This window comes from Rhinopithecus roxellana, chromosome 4, assembly GCF_007565055.1.
Source record: "Rhinopithecus roxellana isolate Shanxi Qingling chromosome 4, ASM756505v1, whole genome shotgun sequence".
Classification (NCBI taxonomy): domain Eukaryota; kingdom Metazoa; phylum Chordata; class Mammalia; order Primates; family Cercopithecidae; genus Rhinopithecus; species Rhinopithecus roxellana.
Genome location: NC_044552.1, coordinates 45,581,760 through 45,605,888, shown reverse-complemented (window position 1 = coordinate 45,605,888; position 24,129 = coordinate 45,581,760). Strand labels below are relative to the sequence as shown.

The following is a 24,129-nucleotide window of genomic DNA, read 5'->3' as shown; positions in this document are numbered from 1 at the left end:
TCAAAAGTAAAATACTATACAAGTAAACAAACAAACAAAAAACAAAACAAAACAACAAAACAAAAAACAGTTATAAGTGCTAAGGAGAAAAGACTAAATCTGGAAGGGGGAACATTAAGTTTTCAGAGGAAAAGCATTCTAGGAAAAAAGAATAGAAAACATAAAGGCATTGAGGTAGGGGTGTATTTAGGATATTCAAGGAATGGCAAGAAAGCCAGAGTATCAGGGCAGAGGAAGCAAGAGAGAGCTGCAGGAGATGAGGTAGGGGATCAAGGATTCTACTCCATGTCCACCCTAAGTGCAGTCTTTCCCAAAGTTGTATTGTGAACTCACTTGACTCTCTATCTCCTTCATCTTTGCCATCAGGTCCATTCCTAAGCCTTCATTGGCCACAAACTCTGTAAGTTCTATAAAGAAATTTCCAATATAAAAATAGCAGTTGTAACATTAACATCAAAGTGGCATGACTGTTAAAAATATTGGTGCTAATACTGTTCAGGTTAAAAACATACATTTTTCATTCAAATGTTAAAAGCCAATTATTTTAGTTAAATGCAAAATTACAGTGATTTGGGAAAACATTAATTTATTTGAAAGCAACCACATTCAAGCAAGCTTGAATTTTGATAACTAAATTAAATAAATGAGTGGTAGTCTCTGAATCCAGTCATGATTAACACTATCAATACTATAAGTTAGTATTAATACTAATAGTATAAGTAAGAAGAAATGAAGATATATACTCTTTTTCAGGCTGCTGTTAATTTCATGGGTTTAGAAATGAAATGCTCTGAGTCATTAAAATAGATAGGTATAACAAACAAGCGTGATACATCCAGTCATAATGGAAAGCCATGGGAAAGATAATACATTCTATTTGTAACTGCTGTTATGAATTAATTCTTATAGAGTTAAAAATTATTAATCTCTTTTTATAATAAAATCACAGGTGCCAATATTATTGGAATGGACAAGATATTTAAATATAAAAATATATAGCTTATTTAGCCCACATTCTGTGTACATATTTTAGACAGTTAAATTTTCATTCAAGATTTTTTCCATTTAGAAATTGGCCTTTAATCTGAGGACTGCAAGAGAATTAAAACATACAAGTTAATCTCTCTGATATTAGAAATTAGTGCTCACATGTGTGATCATTTGCTTTGCTGAGAATTCAATATCCTTACATTCACATTGGTATGAAAATAAACCACATCAACCCTTCAAACTCCCTAAATAACTTTTATTTTACACATTTTAAGTATTGGAATAATTAAAATATATTTCAAAGAAGTAGAACTATCTCAACAATTTTTACTCAAAAATTGAAAAATTGATCATTTTTGTACTAAAAATATTAAATAAAATACTTTTTTTTGCATGTATATGTTTCAATCAAAATGCAAATATGTCTCTCTGTGCTCAAATATCACTGGCTCTCACAGACTAACAAAGCAAAGATCATGGGTTTTATTACTACATTTCTAAAGTATCTTTGAAATTCTGTTAAGATTGAATAAATAATTTTTAAATATTTTTGAAATTTTATTACTGTATTATTTACTTATTCAATGCATTCAATGAATAATATTACACGGAAAGCATTTTGCTACAGGGCAGCCATGTTTCTGTATAAATGTAACATAACTTTTTGTCTTCCAAAATTAACGAGTACACTAAATACATTAAACATAAATAGACATATAGGCATATTGGTAGATAGATAGAAAACAGTATAACTTCCTGCAGTTATTTTTCTGATTGGTTTGTTTTGAGAAAGTCAAAGATGTAAATCTCCCACTCACAGCCAAGTCACTGTGAGACAAGTAAAGACCATAGTCTCATGATGGAGAAGAGTGAAGTCTCCATTCTGTGATCCACTTGGAATACAATCAGTACTTTTTCTAAAAATGATATACAGAATCCAAAAAAAATTGAAACTAAATTTGAGAATTGCTGGGTGTCATTTTGGACAAATCATTTAATCTCACCAACTGCCAGTTTCCTGATCTTTAAATATGGGCAATAGTGATGTCGACTTGAAGTATTAATGAGATAACCTGTGATAGGGCTGTTTTAAGGGTCTAGTACACATCAGGTGCTCAATAACTATTAATAAGTATTTGTCCACTCAATAAACGTATAGACGCAAAGCTTCTCTTTTTAATATTCATAAAAGTTGCGGTGCTGGAGAGATTTCATCTTCTTGAAATATTCTGAAACATGAAATAACCATATATGCTTTCTTAAGTTTTAGTTGATGGTATTTAATGTTCACAGGATGAAATATAGGCTGATTATTCATGAGGAAAGTGACATATTTGCTCTATTCATAGATTAGGAATCAAGATAGATGATCTATATAAGGCATCTAGTGTAGAATTATGATCAGCTTTGCAATGATTCCTTTTATAAAAAATGGGTATTTTGCCTCATTTGAGGTAACCTCATATCTCAATTGAGAAGGAAATATATTTATACATGCTTTTGCTTTTTGAATATAACAATGAGCATAGAATTCTGCAAATTGTCTCCCTTTATAAACACTCTTCAATATTTTCTTTTCAATTTAGCTTTTATTTTTTGCTTACTTTGACCCTTTATTATATAAATGAGGGGTGAGCAATTTTATAACAAAGTACTAATCTTTGTTTTATTATGTAGAATTATTATTTGAACATAGGAATAATTTTCTATAAATAATGCTTTCCACTGACTAATTAGGCTCAGTGGTACATGATGTTATTAAATGAACTGTTACATGCTTTTGGTACAAGTACATAGACGCTATTGAACCCTAGTTGAAATGGACATAATTTTAACTATATCACATATACCTTTGGCTGTCACAATTCATGAACATCAGTAGGATTTCAGTGCTGTAAACATCAGTATAATTTCTAGTTATTTCAATACTTTAGTTGAGTTTGCTACTGAATTCATTGGTGCAAGCTGCACTACAGCTATGTGTTAATAGTGATTTATATTCTTCCTCATTTAAGTCCCAAATGGAATTTCACCTGTGTTTGCATGATGTTCCAAAATCAGTTGTTACTTATTAAGTAAAAGGTTATTTTCATGCATCAGACTTTAGAAATTTAAATGACCAGAGTCTGGGGAAAGAATACGTGAGCTGACAACAATGATTTCATTTTGGCAGTTTTTCTTTCTATAAGAAAAAAAATGTCACATTCACCCAGAAACTCTTGGTATGTACCTAAAGTCAGGTGCAGTTTTTACTGTTTCGTGATTAGAAGCATTATAAAACCTGCTTACCACAAAACATTAGTAATAATGCCAAATTACCGCAAAGAGAAAGGAAATCAGAATTCTGTTTGTCTTTGTTTACCATCACTGAGGCATACTTTGAACTCAATTTTAATCATGTATTTTCATGTCTTCCTTTTCTCTCAGATTGCGAGTGATTATTCCTTAGCACCGAGCACAAGTCCATTTTCTATGTTTCAATTCTATCCAGCCTCTTCCCTGTCACTTCCCTCTTAATATGCTCTGTATCAAGACAGGGTGGAGTGTCTCTTAAAGACCTGAGTTTTTTATGACTCTATGACCCTGACTATGGTAATCATTTTCTACATGGAACTCCTTCTACTTGTTCATCCAGGAAGGTATTCATCATCCTCCTGATATCCAGCTGAATGGTCAGCTTTGTATTATGTATTTACCCACCCTCCCAGGCAAGATTCACCCTTTCTCACTTGTCTTGTGTAAGACTCTGCTCACACCTTCAGGTAGATCAGCTCTCATTGTACCTGAGCTGCTTTTTTTTTTTTTTCCAATCTTGATCTAATTCTTTATCACAATGGTTTTTAACATCTAGTATGCATAAGCATTATAAGGATGCTGGGCAAAAAATGCAAACTTCTGAGCCCCATTCTTCAGATTTTAATGCAAATGGACTCAGCAGAGGCTCAGAAATCTGGAGTTGCATTTACAGTGTTCCTGATACAGAAGTCTGAAATCATACTTTTCAAAAACCTATAGTAACTGTGAATTAATCAAAGCCTGAGCAATACCTTATTTGTTTCTGTATACATGAGTCCAGAATAGTGATATTCAACAAATATTTGTTGAATAAATGAATAATTTAAAAACACTATTTAATTTCTATGTGAATAATTTGTAAGCTGACTGACAGTACAGGCACACAGATTTGTGGCTATGTTTACATCTGTTCTTATGGAACTTTAATTAGTGGTCAATGTCAATTTAAGTGTTGCTACTAAACTTAATTCTTGGTATTCTTTTTTCCTAAATTTTTTCTTGAATAGTACTTGAATAAAAATAATAAATATAAGATGTGCTAGGAAGTATAACTAGTAACCTGTTTTAAGAATTAATATTCAAAAGTGAGTTCAAAACCAGTAATAAGAAGCTTAAACAACAAGGTGAAATGTCACAGACATAAATGTGCATTTCTAGGCTTAGTTTAAAAAAATCAATTGTGAAAACTCAAGATAATGTTAGAACTGGTTTGACAACAGTTAATTTAGAAAGAACCTAAGTTTTCAGTTGATAACAAGTTTAATAAAATACAATAATGTGACATAGCCACTTAAGAAAACCACAAATTCATATATGTTGAAGGACTTTTGAAGAAAGAAACACAGGATGTAATAGTGCCCTTTCTTTGCACCCATCAACTCTCATCTGATATATCTCAAGATCACTGAGCCCAACTTTAAGATGGACACTAGGACCACTGGAGTTATTTCAGGAGAAAACATCTAAGATATTTGGTGAAATGGGAATTATGATATACCAAGAATAGTTGAAGGAAATCATGTCTGAGGCAATTATTCTTGATACTAGTTTGTTACTGGTATAGTAATACTGCATAACAAACGACTACAAAATATCAACATCATACAACAATAAGAAATTACTTAGTTCATGAGCTTTTGGTTTGGCTGGAAGTTGGCTGATCTAGGCTGGGCTTCCTGTACTCTGTTCTAGTTATGCACAGAGCTGGGCTTGGCACTCCCTGAGGTCTAAGCTCCTCATGTGTTCATTCTGAAGCCAAGACTAAAAGAAAATCAGGCACATGGGGGAGCTCTTTTCATGGCAATGGCAAGAAGACAAGTGGGAAATACATAAATCTCCTAAGACCTGGGTTTAGTTGTGACTTTACTGTATCAGTTGAGGCAATATACATTATAGCAAAAGTCAGAAAAACATACTCTGTCACTTTATTGAGAGGTACTGAAAAATCACACTGCAAAGGTCATGAAAGTAGGGAGGGGTGAAGAACCATAACCAAGAATACTCTACCACATTCTGGGTTGGATATTGACAGAGGGATATCTTCTTCTTTAAGCAAGGCTGACATGTGGATGCAAAAACAACCTAGATTTATTTATGTGTAGGTTTACATGACACATTAGAGACCAATGTATATAAATTGAGATTACAAGGAGGTAGATGTTGTTTCAGTTTTAGAGTTTTCCAATAAGCTGAGGTGTTTAAAAAATACAATGAAGTATTTGGGAAGCAATATGATATTAGGACAGAGAGTCCATCTTTGGAATTGGACAGAAACCAGTTTAAAGTTTGGATCTTTTACTTATTAAGCTATAAAGTCCTGGACATAGCAAACATTTGGAATCCTAGTTTCCTTATCTATAACATGAGGATAAAATTATCTACTTCATTAGATAATGTTTACAAAGTACCTAATATAGGCATCTGGCACATTGCAAATGCTTAGTATTTTAGCTATTATTATTAGTAGTAGTAAAGTTCTACCTTTGGAAATGGTTGTGCCCCCTGCCTATCATTTTACACTTCTCTTTTGCTTCTTTCATATGTCTCCTATAATTTAATAGTACTGAATATTATGTAACACAAGTCCACAATTATTTATCGTCAAATTTCAAATCCAAAAGCTATAAAACCAAAAGTTTCTTCTTAAATAGGGTGTCTGAAGGAATTAAGCAACAAAATTCTGACCTAACATGATAAAAAGCTATTTATAATCATTTATATCTTGCTTAGTATAGTTATTCATATACTTAATACAATAATATTAATATATATTTTTGGCCCAGATGTCACAAGTAGTGATATGCAATATATAAAATATGCATTGTATCGTCTTTCTAAAATACAAAAAATTCTGAGTATGAAACATCAGATGTACAGCATTGCAACTGGAGGATTGTGAACTCATACTTTAATGTACCATATTTGTTAACCATTCCATTACTAGCACCTAGCAAAATAGCAAACCCTTAATAAACATGAATTTAATAACACATCAAAAGATTGAAGAAATTTGAAATTCTAATTATAAAAATAAATAATATCTGTATCTTCTTCTGACTCTATCCTACATTTTTCCCAGGTAAATTTGATTTTCTTTTCTGAGGTCCTCCAAAGATATAAAGTGTGTTGTTATTAGTTTTCCAATTCTGTGATTTAAGACCACAAAGATCTTTCTTTTTCCATGTGGACTGCAGTGTTAGAAGATAATATCTTCCTTATCTATATCCTTGTAGTACAATTTGAAGTCAGGTAATCTGATACCTTTAGTTTTTTTTTGTTTGTTTGTTTGTTTTTGTTTTCTTAGAATTGTTTTGGCTTTTCGGGCTCTTTTTTTGATTCCATATGAATCTCAAGCCTATAGTAGCCAAACAGCATGGTACTTGTACACAATATACACATAGATCAATGAAACAGAATATAGAACCCAGAAATAAAACTGCATATTTACAGCCATCTGATCACTGACAAAACTGACAACAATATACACTGGGGAAAGAACACACCTTCTTCAATAAACGATGCTAGAAAAAATGGATGGCCATACACAGAAGAATGAAACTAGATCCGTATCTTTTACCATGTACAAAAGTCAACTCAAGATGTATTAAAGTCTCAAATGTAAGACCTGAAGCTATAAAAACACTAGAAGGAAACTTAGGAAAAACTCTTCTATGCTTTGGTCTATGCAAATAATTCATGACTAAGATCACAAAAGCACAGGTAACAAAAAAAAAAAAAAAATAGATGAAAGGGACTACATTAAATTAGAAAGCTTTTGCACAGCAAAATAAATAATTACTTGAGTGAACAGACAACCTGCAGAATGGGAGAAAATATTTAAAAACTATTCATTTAACAAAGGACTAATATCCAGAATCTACAAGGAACCCAAACAACTCAACACAACCACAAAAAAATCCCTCAAATAATCCCATCAAAAAGTAAGCAAACACATAAATAGACATTTTTTCAAAAGAAGACATAAAAATGGCCAACATCAACATCACCAATCATTAGAGAAATGCAAATAAAACCACAATAAGATACCATCTCACATCAGTCCGAATGATTGTTATTAAAAAGTCAAAAATAGCAGATGTTGGCAAGGATGTGGAGAAAAGGAAATGTTTATAAACTGCTGGTGGAAATATAAATGAGTACAACTTCTATGGAAACCAGTATGTAGATTTCTCAAAGAACTAAAAATAGAACTATGATTTGATACAGTGGTCCCACTACTAAGTAACTACCCAAATGACAATAAATCATTTTATATATACGTATAAAAAATAACCTGCACTCACGTTTATCACAGCACTATTCACAATAGCAAAGATATAATCAACCTATGTGTCCTTCAATGGATGATTGCATAAAGAAAACACAGCATATGTACACAATGGAATACTACTTATCCATAAAAAAGAATGAAATCATGTATTTTGCAACAACATAGATGGAACTGGAGGCTACTATCTTAAGTGAAATAACTTAAACACAGAAAGACAAATACTGCATTTCTCCCTTATAAGTGGAGATAAATAATATGTACACATGGATGAAGAGTGTGGAATGGCAGACAATGGAGACTCAGAAAAGTGGGAGAACCAGGTGGGAAGTGGGTGATGAGAAATTACTTAATAGGTCCGATGTATGATATGTGGGTGATGGTTACCCTAAAAGCCCTTACTTCACTACTATGCAATCTATGCATAGAACAAATTACAACTGTACCCTATAAATTTATACAAAAATATAAAAACATCTCTCATCTCTAATTACCAGGGTGTAAGTGCAAAATAGCAAGACCTGGAGGCGTCTTTTTTTTTTTTTTTTTTTTAAACATGCAAATTGACTAAGAAACTAAAGAAAACAATGAAAGCATAGAAAGGTTGCTCAGGAAAGGGATGAAATGGCAGCCAATGGAGAATTTACTGAGCTCAGATAACTACATTGGCCTGGTGCAGAAAAAGGATGATCATAATTTTTTCCAAAGATGAATTTGGTCTTGCTAAATTCTAGATTTGATGATAACCTCAAATTCTATCCAAATACCCATTTTTTTCTTATTTCTTAGTGGTGTATTTAGGCTTTATTTCCTTCCTATCGCCTCAACGATATGCCCCATCACTTTCAAATATCTGATCTGCCTGAAGAAAATGTAGTTCTTTAGTAATGAATCATATTCTCATTTCTTTGTCTTTGCACGTGATGAGGTCCTTGCCTAAGTTTTACTTAACATTACAATCTTAGCCTGGCATCAGCTCTTCTGGGAAGTCTTGTGATACTTTCTCTTAACCCTCTACCTATGTGAACGCCCAAGCTCTCATATCCTCTAACACATCCTCCCAGCACAGTACTTATCACATGCTATGAGTTTATTTGAATGTCTGTCTTCTTCTCTTATTGTTTATAAATAGTCCTCTGTATTTTAGTACATCCTTCCTACTGTGCCTTTGGAAGAATTTCCTGAATACTGATATTTTTTTCTCTATCTTGATTATTTTGTGTTGAAGAGAATTTAGAAAATCATAGCTATCTATAGATAGGTTTGAATCCTTAAAGTGTATAATTTCTTTAAATTAGTGGTCAGCATCTAAAAATCAGAGTATTGCACAGAAAAACTGATGTAGCAGGTTTTATTATAAAAAAAAAAATGGCTACAACATGTTTTCTTCCATTCTTGAATCATGCTGTCACCCACTGACAGGTAAAGGCTATTATCCCTTCTCTTGAATCTGGCTGGACTTGTGAGGTGTTTGCAATCAACAGAATGAGGCTAAGTCATAAAAAGTAACGCAACTTCTCATTTGCTTTTTGGGATACTCATATCTGGTAGCCTGAGCTGCCATGCTATGAGGAAGCCTAAGTGACATGGAGAGGACTGTATGGGTGCTCCACGCAACAGTGCTAATTAAGGGACAAGCTGACAGCCAGCATCAACTGCTATGTATAATATGAGAAGAATCCCCAGGTGATTTCACATCCCAGCCATTGAGTCACCCTCGGCTTCTGAGCCTTCCCAGCTGAGGCCCCAGACATAGTGGAGCAAAAACAAGCCACCCTTGTTGTACCTTGTTAAGACTCCAGATGCACAAAAAAATTCCTGAGCATAGTAAAAGTGGTTGTTCTAGACTACGAGGTTTTGGGGTGGTTTCTAAATGCAGGAATAGTAACCGGAAAACCTAGACTTCCAGCTCTTCTTGGGGAGGAAAAAATAACAAGCATTACTGACCTCCCTTTTTTTTTTTTTTAACCTAGACTACTTGGCCACAATATCCTAATGTTGAAAAAATGATAGTCACTTTAGATAGGGCACATACGTTCCAGTCTGCCACAGTCTTCACCACTCCTTATTGCATACTTTGACAGTTGTATACATTCATAAACATTCCTGATTCCTTATATATGCTATTCATATGTTAAACTTTCTTTTGTGTGTGTGAAGCTAGGCTTCTCTTCACCTACCAGTGAAACCAGAATTTCACTTTAGGTTCTTTATCTGTCCTTAATGCTGGGCTTTTTGCAACACATCAGGTTCTTTCAGAATTTAAGATGATCTAATTCTTCCTATTTTTGAAGCACTGATTGTGTATGGCTTACCCAATACCTTCTTATTTCCTCCTGAGGAGTGTTTCCAATTCTAAATTAACCTGGTGAGGAGAAATGACTGACATGTTGACATGCCTTGATCTCAATAAAAGATTAAGCAGGTTTTAGTTACTTTCTAAAACACTTCATTAGGTTTTCTTGAGAGACTTGTCATTCATGTGAGTAGAGAAAATGGTTTTTCTAACTCTTCTTATTAGAGTTTCATAAAAAGTATTTTAATGGTAGATTTTTAAATACAGATTGTATTTAAACTACTTAGGCAAGTAGTTTAGTTATTATCAAAATTAACCTTAAATTAATTAAAAAATCAATAAATACAATGTACACATAATGATAATTTGAGGAAACACATTATTTCTTTCCTAAAACTAACATTGGTTCTTCAAAGTGCCTAAAATAAATATGTCAAATAAGAACTAAAAAAGAGAAAAAAAAATCCAGTGTTTATTGAGAGCTGAATTCTCATCCTGGTATGGTAAATTCAAACAATATCAAACCTACTGTTTATGCATGCAGAGGTCTGTAGATGGCAGGAAAATACAAGTAAATTGTAGAATAACTGTGGGAAAATACTTAAATCCAATAAACTTCTGTAAATTCAATCTCATTATAGACTATAGCATTGAGACATAAGAGAATTAAATTACAAAATGAGGGTGAGTAACTTTATAGTGAACAGTGCCACTTAAATGAATAAGACAAGCTGTTATATACTTAATATTATAACTTTTATTAAGTTACTGGGTAACTGCAGTGCCTCCCACTTTAATTTTCATTAGAGGGATTTCTGTAGACTCAGTATCAAATATAAGGGCTTACATTAAACATATAGCCTAAAAACAAATAATTTCTTCTTTTCTTCTTGCTCAGAAGTATCTTTTGGTCAGACCTGTTTGCAAAGCATGCAGATAGCTCCCTATTTTCTTGTATTAAATGCATATTCTCTCTGGCCTTTTGCAGTACATAACAGATGTCTGAATTAATTTACATTTTCAGGTAGTAGTACCTGTTGGTCTTTATGTCTAACACTGTGGAGTTGGCAGATGTGGGTTCAAATGCAACATTTACTATTTAAACGTATTATACTTGGAAAAATCACTTAACATTTCTAAAATTTAAAACTTCTCTAGATAAAATGAACAACAAAAAAATACTTGCTTCATATGTTGTTGCAGGGATTAAATGAGATAAAACGCCTCCAAACATTTCGTGTAGCAGCTAGCACAAAATGATTGTTAGCTATTATAAACCAATAGCTCCAAGTAGCCTTTGAGCAAAAAAGGCAGTGGATCCCATCCTATAGGCTCTGACCCTTGAGAAGCTAAGAAGTTTGTGTGAGGGAGAACCTATCTTTCCACCAAATGTAGATATGTATATTCACTGTATATTCTGATTTCTTTTGCTTTCTCATAAACAAAATATAAATTGCATTTAAAAGCATTACTATTTCTGTAACAATTTCACATTATTATTTATATGTTCAAGCAACTGACACTAATATGCACAATTACTAATTGAAGTGTGATAAAAATTTTAGATGTTGTGCTGGATCTTTGCAATTTGCCTTCCCACTTTCATTCTCGCCCCCATTCTGTTCTCTCCCTAGAGGATGACTAATGGCAACACGGTCTATTGGATCAGTTTTTCTCTGCTTCCTAATGTGTCCATCCAGTGGGAAAAATGGTAGGAGACTGGCAGGAGGAAGGAGAGTGAGATCAGGATGCAAACTCCCTGTACTTCCTCCTGTAGGATGGCCGTGGTTGCCATTCTGAAGCAGAGGGTCTCAGTTCCTGTCAGGTGGCCTCTCCCACAGCTTTCTCTGCTTCCCTTTCATTTCTATTTTTGGTGGTAGAGCACCTCACCTTACGGATACTATCTTCAGGGGACTAAATTGTTCCTTGTGGTACTCTTCCACTGAAAATAGTTCCCTGATTAAAGTCTCCACAGATTATCCTAATTTAGGAGTCTAATTTTTCCCCCTACTGTTTTATCCCTGACAACTACAGATATTCAAAAAGAGTCTTCATTCTAGAAAACTTTGTAACTAATGCCTTATATTTCAGAGGGAGATTCTATCTATATCTGTATCTATATCTACATCTATACATCTTTGCTCTCCTAGTACATTCTCCACAGAAGGGAGGCTTCTTTTCCTAGGTTGTGTGAGTTCCTTACCTGATTCATTATTTAAGAAAAGCAAAGACTTCCACTTTAATATTTTGCCCATTATACCAATCTACAGTTAAAAGTTTACATTGGAAGATTATAAATTTTTAGCATTTCACATCCAAATTAAATTACTATTAGAATCAAATATCTGAATTGGTCTTTTACTTTTATTCGCAATATTATCACTGATATCTAAGTAAATGAAAACCACTTTTTTTCTACATGTATAATTTGGTTTGGTAGAGTTGTTTTTTTTTTTTTTTTTTTTTTTTTTTTTTTTTAATTTGGACATTGGGAAATGCTGACAAAATCTTGTGAGTTTCCATGATTTCAGAAGCTTGATCTTTGAAAATATTAATGTCTTTGAGGAGTATGTAAAAAAAAAAAACATATCAGAACATGAACAGAATTTAAATGTTTGGCTCAATTAAAGGTGTTAATCCCAGGACGTAACTTGCCTTAAGCCAAAACTTGAAGTATGTGAGTTTCCCTGGAAACTGTAATACTAGCCCTACAATTTGAAGCTTGCATAATAAACTCATCAATTTGTTTCTTAACTTTTTCTCCTCATAGACACAAGGTGAGAGAAAAAGATGATGGTCAGAGACCCCTTATATCATTGTCATCTTTACCAGTCATTAATGTCATTCAGTTAAGCTGCCTCTTGAGGATTCTTTGGTGAAGCACCTTTTCTGATCAATTTTAAATTTTTCTGAACTAACAATATCTTGCAAGATAACTGGGGATTAATTAAAGTTGTTATAGCTGCTGAACTTCAGGTGAACCTTTGTAGGGTTGTTACCTTGTGAACCTCCTCTAGAATTTCTACTGAGGATGATATAATTATTCCATTTAGGCATCTGCCAGATTCTATTTTATAATCTCACAAATTCTGTGTTCACCTATGCTAACTAGTCAATTAAAGACCATTTTCTCTAAAGATTTTTATCTTTTATCTTAGTTCTGCTAAGTCACACATATTCTACTGTTTTACTTTCACAATTCAAAAACAGCATTTCTTCTGATTTAGACTGCGACGATGCTAAAATAATATTAATATTGTTTGTAAACACTGGAGGATGATTATAATTATATATTTCTCTTTATTTTACTTCTTTAGAAAACATTTCCCTCCATCAGTCCAAATCTTACATTTCAGTCTAACAAAAAAGCCACAACTTGAAAAGAAAGACAATTCAAAACTGATCCTTATAGAAAATGAACTTCCTCTCACTCCTAATTCCCATAATTGATTACCATCTTGTTATTTGACTTATATTTGTTTAAGTATGTATGTGTATACATGTGTCTGTATTTTTAGAAGGAAATATTAAAATATATTTAAAAAATTAAAAATAAGTATTGTCACTGTATGGTTAGTATATTATCTGGCAGATACAATAATTTAATAAGTGTTTATTTAACTGAACCACTAATCTTACTTTCTGCTGGTGTATTTGGACCAAAAGAAATAATCTAGGGAGACCAGAGAATATGGCTGATTAAAATCAGCTGCAGTCCACGGCACTCACAGAGAGGAATGAAAGCAGTGAGTGAATTCGGCACCTTCAACTGAAATATCCATGTTCTCACTGGGACTGACTAGGCGAACAACTCAACCCATGGAAAATGAAGACAAGCAGCGAGGGACAATGGCAGCACAGTGCCAAAGAAACCCTCACCCCCACCAAAGGGAAATGCTGAGTGATGGTGCAACCCCACCCGGGAAATCAGCTTCTCCCATAGATCTTTGAAACCAGTGAATTCGGAGATTCCCTCGTGAGCTCATACAACCAGAGCCTTGGGTCCAATACACAGAGCTATGTGGAGTCTTGGCAGAGCAGCCATTGAGGCACACACAGGGACCCAGGAGTTTTATACACTCTGGTCCCAGGATCCCTGGCAAGAAGGGAGATCCATCTGTACATATCCCTAGGAAGGGGGCTGGATCCAGGAAGTCAAGCAGCAGCATTCTGCAGACACCACTTTCACAGCACCTCACAAGTTAAGACCCACTGGCTTGGAATTCCAGCCAGCCAGTGGCAACAGGCTGGAGTTGGCCTGAGACTGGACTGAGTTCCTGGGTGGACCGGTGGCCACTCTCTTTGTGGTTTGGTAGACTCAGCTGCTCCTGCCTGTGGGTTTGGAGAATACAAACAGTCCAGATGAGGAAGAGCTACCCACAATGCAGCATGGCTACCTTGCAGGATTGTGGCCAGACTATTTAAGCAGGACCCTGATCCATTCCCCCTCACTGGGTGGGACCTCCCTGGGAGGCTTCAGCCACTCCAGCAAGGGTTCTGTGGACAGAGATCTGATCTCTCTTTGGGATGGAGCTCCCTGGGAAGGACAGCTGACATCTCTGTGGTTCAGTAGATTCAGCTGTTCCAGCGTGCCAGCTTTGGAGAATACAAACTGTTTGGACGAGGAAGAGTCCCCCCCAACAGAGCACACCTGCTCTATCAAAAAGCAGTCAGATGCTTCTTTAAGCAGATCCCTGATCCCATTCCTCCTCACTGGGTAAGAGCCCACAACAGGGGTCTCCAGCCACCTCCTACAGGTGCACTAGGGCTTTCAACAGGTCAGTATCCTCCTGGGACAGTGCTTCCAGAGAAAAAAGCAGGCTGCCATCTTTGATGTTTTGCAGCTTTCACTGGTGATACCTTCAGGTATGGGAAAAACTGAGGAAACTGGGGTCTGGAGCAGACCCCTAGCAAACTGCAGCAGGACTACAGATGAGTGGCCTGACTGTAAATAAAAACAAACAAACAAACAAACAAACAACAATAACATCAACAGAAAGAACTCACAAAAACCCCATTCAAAGGTTAGCAACTTCAAAGATCAAAGGTAGGTAAGCCCACAAAGATGAAAAAGAATCAATGCAAAAATGCTGAAAACTCAGAAAGCCAGAGAGCCTCTTCTCCAAATGACCAAAACACCTCCCCAGGAAGGTCAAAGAACTGGGCTGAGCCTGAGATGGCTGACTTGACAGAAGTAGACTTCAGAAGGTGGGTAATAACAAACTTTGCTAAGCTAAAGGAGCAAGCTGTACATCAATTGCAAAGAAGCTCAGAATTATAATAAAACAATACAGAAGCTGCATTGCACTCCAGCCAGGCAACAAAGCAAGACTCTGTCTCAAAAACAAACAAACAAACAAACAAAAAATACAGAAGCTGACAGGTAGAATAACCAGTTTAGAGAGGAACATAACTGACCTGATGGAGCTGAAAAACTCAATGCCAGAACTTCACAATGCAATCACAAGTATCAATAGCAGAACAGACTGAATGGATGAAAGAATCTCAGCGCTTGAAGACTATCTTTTGAAAGAAGATAGGCATACAAGAATAGGGGAAAAAGAAGGAAAAATAATGAATAAAACCTCTGAGAAATATGGGATTATTTAAGAGAGCAAACCTATGACTGATTGGGGTACCTGAAAGAGAGGGAGAATGGAACCAAGTTGGAAAACTTGAATGTCATCCAGAAGAACTTCCCCAATCTAGCTACACAGGCCAGCATTCAAATTCACGAAATGTAGAGAACCCCAGTAAGATACTCCATGAGAAGATCAACCCCAAGACACATAATCATCAGATTTTCCAAAGCTGAAGTGAAACAAAAATAATTTAGAGGCAAGCCAGAGAGAAAGACCAGGTCAGCTGCAAAGCAAAGCCTATCAGACTAATGGAGAACCTCTCAGTGGAAACCCTATGAGCCAGAAGAGATTGGGGGCCAGTATTCAATATTGTTAAAGAAAAGAATTTCCAACCCAGAATTTCATATCTGACCAAACTAAGCTTCATAAGTGATGGAGAAATAAGATCCTTTTCAGACAAGCAAATGTGGAGGGAATTTGTCAGAGCCTGCATTGCAAGAGGATTGCAAGAGCTACGTTGCAAGAGCTCCTGAAAAATACATTAAATATGGAAATGAAAAACCATTAACAGCCACTGCAAAAACACACTGAAGTACAGACCAGTGACACTATGAAGGAACCGTGTGAACAGTCTGCAAAATAATCAGCTAGCATCATGATTAAAGGATCAAATTTACATATAACAATAATAATCTTAAAGGTAAATTGACTCATTGCCGCAATTAAAAGACACAGAATGGCAAGCTGTATAAAGAGCCTAGACCCATAGGTATGTTGTCTTCAGGAGACCCATCTCATATGCAAAGACACACATAGGCTCAAAATAAAGGGATGGAGGAGAATTTACCAAGCAAATGGAAAACAGAAAAAAGCAGGGGTTGTAATCCTAGTTTCTGACAAAATAGACTTCAAACCAACAAAGAGCAAAATGGATAAAGAATGGCATTACATAATGGTAAAGGGTTCAACTCAACAAGAAGAGCTAACTATCATAAATATATATGCACTCAATACAGGAGCATCCAGATTCATAAAGCAAGTTCTTACAGATCTACAACGAGACTTAGGACTCCCATATAATAGTAGTGGGAGACTTTAACATTGCACTGACAATATTAGATAGATCATCTAAACAGAAAATTAATAAAGATATTCAGGACCTGAACTCAGCTCTGTATCAAGTAGACCTGGTAGATATATACAGAAATATCCACCTCAAAGCACGAGCATATACATTCTTCTCATTGCAACATGGCAATTCTAAAACTGAGCACGTAATCAAGTAAAACACTCCTCAGCAGATGTAAAAGAACTGAAATCATAACAGTGTCTCAGACCACAGTCCAATCAAATTTGATCTCAAGATTAAGAAATTCACCAAAAATCACACAACTACATGGAAATTGAACAACTCATCCCGAATGACTTTTGGGTAAATAAGAAGTTTTTTGAAACTAATGAGAACAAAGAGACAATGTACCAGAATCTCTGGGACACAGCTAAAGCAGTGTTAAGAGGGAAATTTATAGTAATAAATGCCCATATTTAAAAGCTAGAAATATCTCAAGTTAACAACCTAACGTCTCAACTAGAAGAACTAGAGAACCAAGAGCAAACAAACCCAAAGTTAGTAGGAGACAGGAATAACCCAGATCAAAGTGGAACTGATGAAGACAGAGACATGAAAAGCCCTTCAGAAAATCAATGAATCCAGGAGCTGATTTTTTGAACCTCTAAAAAAATAGATAAACTGCTAGCTAGACTAATAAGAAAAGAGAAAAGAATCAAATAAACACAATCAGAAATGTTAAGGGGGATATCACCACTGACCCCACAGAAATACAAACAACCATCAGAAAATACTATAAACACCTATTTGCACGTAAACTAGACCATTTAGAAGAAATTGATAAATTCCTGGACACATATACCTTCATAAGACTAAGCCAGGAAGAAATTTTATCCCTGAATAGACCAGTAATGAGTTCTGAAATTGAGGTAGTAATACATAGCCTACCAACCAAAAAATTCTCAGGACCAGAATCTCAGATAGATTCACAGCTGAATTTTACCAGAGATACAAAGATGAGCTGGAAGCATACTGAAAGTATTCCAAAAAATTGAAAAGGAGAAACTCCTTCCTAACTCATTCTATAAGGCTAGCATCATCCCAATGCCAAAACCTGGCAGAGATACAACAAACAAAGAAAACATCAGGCCAATATCCCTGATGAACATTAATGCAAAAATCCTCAATAAAATACTGGAAAACCGAGTCCAGTAGCACATCAAAAAACTTATTTACCATGATCCAATAGGCTTCATCCCCAGGATGCAAGGTTGGTTCAACATACAAAAATCAATAAATTTGGTTCATCACATAAACAGAACTAATAATGCAGAAAAGGGCTTCAATATAATTCAACATCCCCTCATTTTAAAAACTTTCAATAAACGAGGTATTGAAGGAACATACCTCGAAATAAGTCAGATACAACAAACCCACAGCTAATACCATACTAAATGGGCAAATCCTGGGAGCATTTCCCTTAAAAACTGGCACAAGACAAGGATGCCCTCTCTCACCACTCTTATTCAACTTAGTACTGGAAGTTCTGGCCAGGGCAATCAGGCAGGAGAAAGAAATAAAGCATATTCAAACAGGGAGAGAAGAAGTCCAACTATATTTACAGACGACATAATCCTATATCCAGAAAACCCATCATCTAAGCCAAAAAGCTTCTTAATCTAATAAGCAACTTCAACAAAGCCTCAAGATACAAATTCAGTGTGCAAAAATTCCTAGCATTCCTATACACCAACAATAGACAAGCAAAGAGCCAAATCATGAATGAACTCCCATTCATGACTGCTACAAAAAGAATAAAATATCTAGAAATACTGGTACCAAGGGAAGTGCAGGATCTCTTCAAGGAGAACTGTAAACTGCTGTTCAAGGAAATCAGAGAGGAAGCAGTAAATGGAAAAACATTCCATGCTTATGGATAGGAAGAGTCAATATCATGAAAATGACCATACTGCCCAAAGTAATTTATAGATTCAATGATATTCCCATTAAACTACCATTGACATTCTTCACATAATTAGAACAAATATTTTAAAATTAATATGGAACCAAAAAAGAGCCTGAATAGCCAAGACAATCCTAAGCAAAAAGAACAAAGCTGGAGGCATCACGCTGCCTGAATTCAAACTATACTACAAGTTTAAAGTAACCAAAACAGCACAATACTGGTACAAAAACAAACACATAGAACAATGGAACAGAATAAATAACTTAGAAATAAGACCATACACCTACAATCTGATCTTCAACAAACCTGACAAAAACAGGCAATGAGGAAAAGGTTACCTACTTAATAAATGGTTCTGGTAGAACTGGCTAGCCATATGGAAAAAATTGAAACTGGACTCCTTCCTTACACCATATACAAAAATTAACTCAAGATAGATTAAATACTTAAATATAAAATCCAAACTATAAAAACTCTAGAAGAAAAGCTAGGCAATACTATTCAGGACATAGACACAGGCAAAGATTTCATGATGAAAATGCAGTTAATATCATAATGACAGGATCAAGTTCACACATAACAATATTAACCTTAAATGTTAATGGACTAAATGCTCCAATTAAAAGACACAGACTGGCAAACTGGATAAAGAGTCAAGATCCATCAGTCTGCTGTATTCAGAAGACCCATCTCACATGCAGAGACATACATAGGCTCAAAATAAAGGGATGGAGGAAGATCTACCAAGCAAATGGAGAACAAAAAAGAGCAGAGTTTGCAATTCTAGTCTCTGATAAAACAGACTTTAAACCATCAAAGATCAAAAGAGACAAAGAAGGCCATTACATAATGGTAAAGGGATCAATTCAACAGGAAGATCTAACTATCCTAAATATATATGCACCCAGTACAGGAGCACCCAGATTCATAAAGCAAGTCCTTAGAGACTTACAAAGAGACTTAGACTCCCATACAATAATAATGGGAGACTTCAACACCTCACTGTCAACATTAGACAGATCAAGAAGACAGAAAGTTAATAAGGATATCCAGGAATTGAACTCATCTCTGCACCAAGCGGACCTAATAGACATCTACAGAACTCTCCACCCCAAATCAACAGAATATACATTCTTCTCAGCACCACATTGCACTTATTCCAAAATTGACCATATAATTGGAAGTAAAGCACTCCTCAGCAAATGTAAAAGAACAGAAATTATACCAAACTGTCTCTCAGACCACAGTGCAATCAAACTAGAACTCAGGACTAAGAAACTCAATCAAAACCGCTTAACTACATGGAAACTGAACAACCTGCTCCTGAATGACTACTGGGTACATAACGAAATGAAGGCAGAAATAAAGATGTTCTTTGAAACCAATGAGAACAAAGATACAACATACCAGAATCTCTGGGACACATTTAAAGCAGTGTGTAGAGGAAAATTTATAGCACTAAATGCCCACAAGAGAAAGCTGGAAAGATCTAAAATTGACACTCTAACATCACAATTAAAAGAACTAGAGAAGCAAGAGCAAACACATTCAAAAGCTAGAAGAAGGCAAGAAATAACTAAGATCAGAACAAAACTGAAGGAGACAGAGACACAAAAAACCCTCCAAAAAAATCAATAAATCCAGCAGTTGGTTTTTTGGAAAATGCCAAAAGCAATTGCAACAATGGCAAAAATTGACAAATGGTATCTAACTAAAGAGCTTCTTCTGCACAGCAAAAGAAGCTATCATCAGAATGAACAGACAGTCTACAGAATGGAAGAAAAATTTTGCAACCTATCCATCTGTCAAAGGTCTAACATCCAGAGTCTACAAGGACCTTAAACAAATTTACAGGAAAAAAACAAACAACCCCATTAAAAACTGGGCAAAGGACCTGAACAGATACTTCTCAAAAGAATACATATATGTGACCAACAAACATGAAAAAAGCTCAACATCACTGATCATTAGAGAAAAATCGAATCCAAAATGGATAACATTTCACATGAGTCAAAATTGCTATTATTAAAAAGTCAAAAAACATCAGATGCTCGTGAAGTTGCAGGCAAAAAGAAACACTTTTACAATGTTGATGGGAGCATAAATTAGTTCAACTGTTGTGGAAGACAGTGGGTTGATTTCTCAAAGATCTAGAAGCAGAAATAGCATTTGACCCAGCAATCCCATTACTGGGTATATACCCAAAGTAATATAAATCATTTTATTATAAAGATACATGCACACATATGTTCACTGCCACACTATTCACAATAGCAAAGACATGGAATCAACCTAAACCTAATCGCCCAACAATGATAGACTGGATATATAAAATGTGGTACATATACACATGGAATACTATGCAGCCATAAAAAGGAATGAGATCCTGTTCTTTGCAGGACATAGATGAAATTGGAAGCCATTATCCTCAGCAAACTAATGCAGGAACAGAAAACCAAAAACCACATGTTCTCATTTATTAAGGGGGAGCTAAATGATGAGAACATGTGGACACACGGCGGGAACAAGACACACTGGGGCCTCTTGGAGGGTGGCTGTGGAGGGAGAGAGGGCATCAGGAAGAATAACTAATGGATGCTGGGCTTAATACCTAGGTAATGGGATAATCTATGCAGCAAACCATCATGGTACTTGTTTACCTATGTAATACACCTGAACATCCTGCACATGGACCCCTGAATTTAAAATAAAAGTTGAAGAAAAAAAAGATTTAGCTACAAAGATATTAATCACGTATTTGTTTAGAGTTTTAAATAATTAAAAATAACTTAAACATTTAACTGTACTAGAATGATTAAATTGTGATCCAGTCATACAATGAAACAATCTACAGCCATTAAAGATTATGTTGTAGACATGCATTTATTAACATAGATGTTCTTATGTGCTGGTGAGTTAAAATTAAATTTAAAAACAGTTTGCAATATATGATTTCAAATATAGGTAGATGTATTAACACACATGAAAGATAGATAAAAAGATGACACACTGATAAAAAGATACTCCAAAAATGTTCACAACAGCTATTTCTGGGTGGCTGTATTTATCTTCTTCTTTCTTACTATATTTTCTTTTTAAAAAAACTTTTACGTTCAGGTATATAAGTGAAGTCTTGTTATTAAATTAGTTCAGCCATTGTAGAAGGCAACGTAATGATTCCTCAAAGACCTAAAGTCAAAAATACCTCTCTACCCAACAATCCCATTACTGGGCATATACCCAAAGGAATATAAATCATTCTATTATAAAAACACAGGCATGTGTATGTTTATTGCAGCACTAGTCACAATAGCAAAGACATGGAATCAACCTAAATGCCCATCACTGATAGACAGAATGAAGAAAATGTGGTAGGTATACACCATGGAATACAATGCAGCCATAAAAAAGAATGAGATCATGTCCTTTGCAGGCACATGGATGGAAGTGGGGGCCATTATCCTTAGCAAACTAACATGGGAACAGAAAACAAAATACCACATGTTCCCACTTATAAGTGACAGCTAAATGATGAGAACACATGGGCACACATTGGGGAACAACACACACTGGGGCCTTTTGACCTTCAGGAGGAGGGAGAGGATCAGGAAAAAGAACTGATGGTATGAGGCTTAAAACCTGGGTGATGAAATAATCTGTACAACAAACCTCCATGACAGATGAATGTTTCATTTCACTTGGATAAATACTGAACAGAAGAATTGCTGGGTCATATGGTAAATGTAGGTCAACTTCATAAGCGACTGCCTAGTTGTTTTCCAAAGTGGTTTACAGTTTTACATCCCTATCAGCAATATATGAGCATTGCAGTTGCTCCACATCCTCACTAACATTTGATAATTCAATCTGTTTAATGTTAGTCATTCCACAATCTGTACTAGTATCTAATTGTGGTTTTAATTTCAATTTTCCTAATGAATAATGATGTTCAACATATTTTTAGATTCTTACTTGCAATTTGTATATCTTCTTTGGTGAAATGCCTTTCAAATTTTTTGCCGGTTTTTTAAAAAGTCAGGTTATTTATCTGATTCTAAAGTTTTAGTAGTTTTTACATATTTTGGATACAATCAAAGATATTCTTTAGAAATAGATATTTTGCTAATATTGCTTCACAGTTTGTAGCTTGCCACTTTATTTAATAACAGTGTCTTTTAGAGAATAAAATTTAATTTTGATAAAATACAATTGATTTTAAAAAATCTAAAGGCCGGCATTAAACATCTTACCTAATAAAAACTCCAGTGTGTGTATCTATTTCAATTAGAAATTGGCATGATATTAAAAAAATTATTTTTCACAGTTTTCTGAAAAAATAGTTTACTAATTAATACATTTACTCATTTTTCATTTATTTATTCAACAAATCTTTATTGAGAACCTCTAGTGTTCCAGAAACCATACCAGTATTGATGATATAATTTTGACCAAAATAGGCATTTTATCATTATTGTAATATAGACATTAGCATCACTGCAACTAATTGCATCACCTACTTTCTTTGTCCCTCTGGCTTAACAGTAAAGTATCAGAGAAGCACATAAATATTCTGTCAGTAAATATGATATATGTAATTCTGAATTTTTTATTCTCTTTGAGGAATGAGGCTCTTATTTTGTATACCCATAGTGTGGAACATATTAGGCTCGACATTCACATACTCAACAATTATCCCTCAGTGCATATCCCATGAAAGACCTTGTACCTGGTATTGTGAAAGACATGAGGCTGTATTAGAAAAGGATTTGGAACAAATAGAGAAAATGATAAGGGACATGTACACAAATAATCCCAATGTAAAGCAGAGAAATAAATGCTATAGAAAAGTAAATATATGGTACTATTGGAATTCAGGGCAGAAACAGATTATTCCCCAAAACACAAAAAAGAAGAGACTTTTTAGAAGAGTTGGCTTTTGAGCTGGGGCTGGAAGGATGGGAAGAATTTAGCTATGAAAATTGAGTGGATAGGAAAGGAGACAGAGAAGGCAGCAGAAGTGTGTAGAAAATGTCCCTTTACATACGAATTATACTTTATTAAAGCAAGTTTTATTCTAAAATTATTGTATATAGCCATTACTATGTGTGTGTGTGTGTGTTCAATAATTCTAATATTCATTTTTCAGATATTCAAAGCTAAATTATCTTAATCCCATGTTTTTCTTCTTGTTTCTTAGGGTCAGTTAAGCCCACTTAAATCTCACCATAAGAGAAATGTCTGTTCATATCCTTTGCCCACTTTTTGATGGGGTTGTTTGTTTTTTTCTTGTAAATTTGTTTGAGTTCTTTGTAGATTCTGGATATTAGCCCTTTGTCAGATAAGTAGATTGCAAAAATTTTCTCCCATTCTGTAGGTTGCCTGTTCACTCTGATGGTAGTTTCTTTTGCTGTGCAGAAGCTCTTTAGTTTAATCATATCCCATTTGTCAATTTTGGCTTTTGCTGTCGTTGCTTTTGGTGTTTTAGACATGAAGTCCTTGCCCATGCCTATGTCCTGAATGGTACTACCTAGGTTTTCTTCTAGGGTTTTTATGGTATTAGGTCTAACATTTAAGTCTCTAATCCATCTTGAATTAATTTTCGTATAAGGAGTAAGGAAAGGATCCAGTTTCAGCTTTCTACTT

The 24,129-nt window shown here is 34.8% G+C and overlaps 1 protein-coding gene across 3 annotated transcripts in view; it reads right to left on the bottom strand.

The window, feature by feature from the left end:
• The window catches only part of KHDRBS2 (KH RNA binding domain containing, signal transduction associated 2), a 627,085-nt gene that overhangs the window by 27,306 nt on the left and 575,650 nt on the right, over positions 1-24,129 (bottom strand). Inside the window, exon 8 of one of the 3 annotated variants that reach the window (XR_004056854.1) lies at positions 334-407. The exons of the other annotated variants lie outside the window; for them this stretch is intronic. The gene's annotated coding sequence lies outside the window, so the exon portion shown is untranslated. The remainder of the gene's footprint in view (positions 1-333; positions 408-24,129) is intronic. 3 annotated transcript variants of the gene reach the window in all.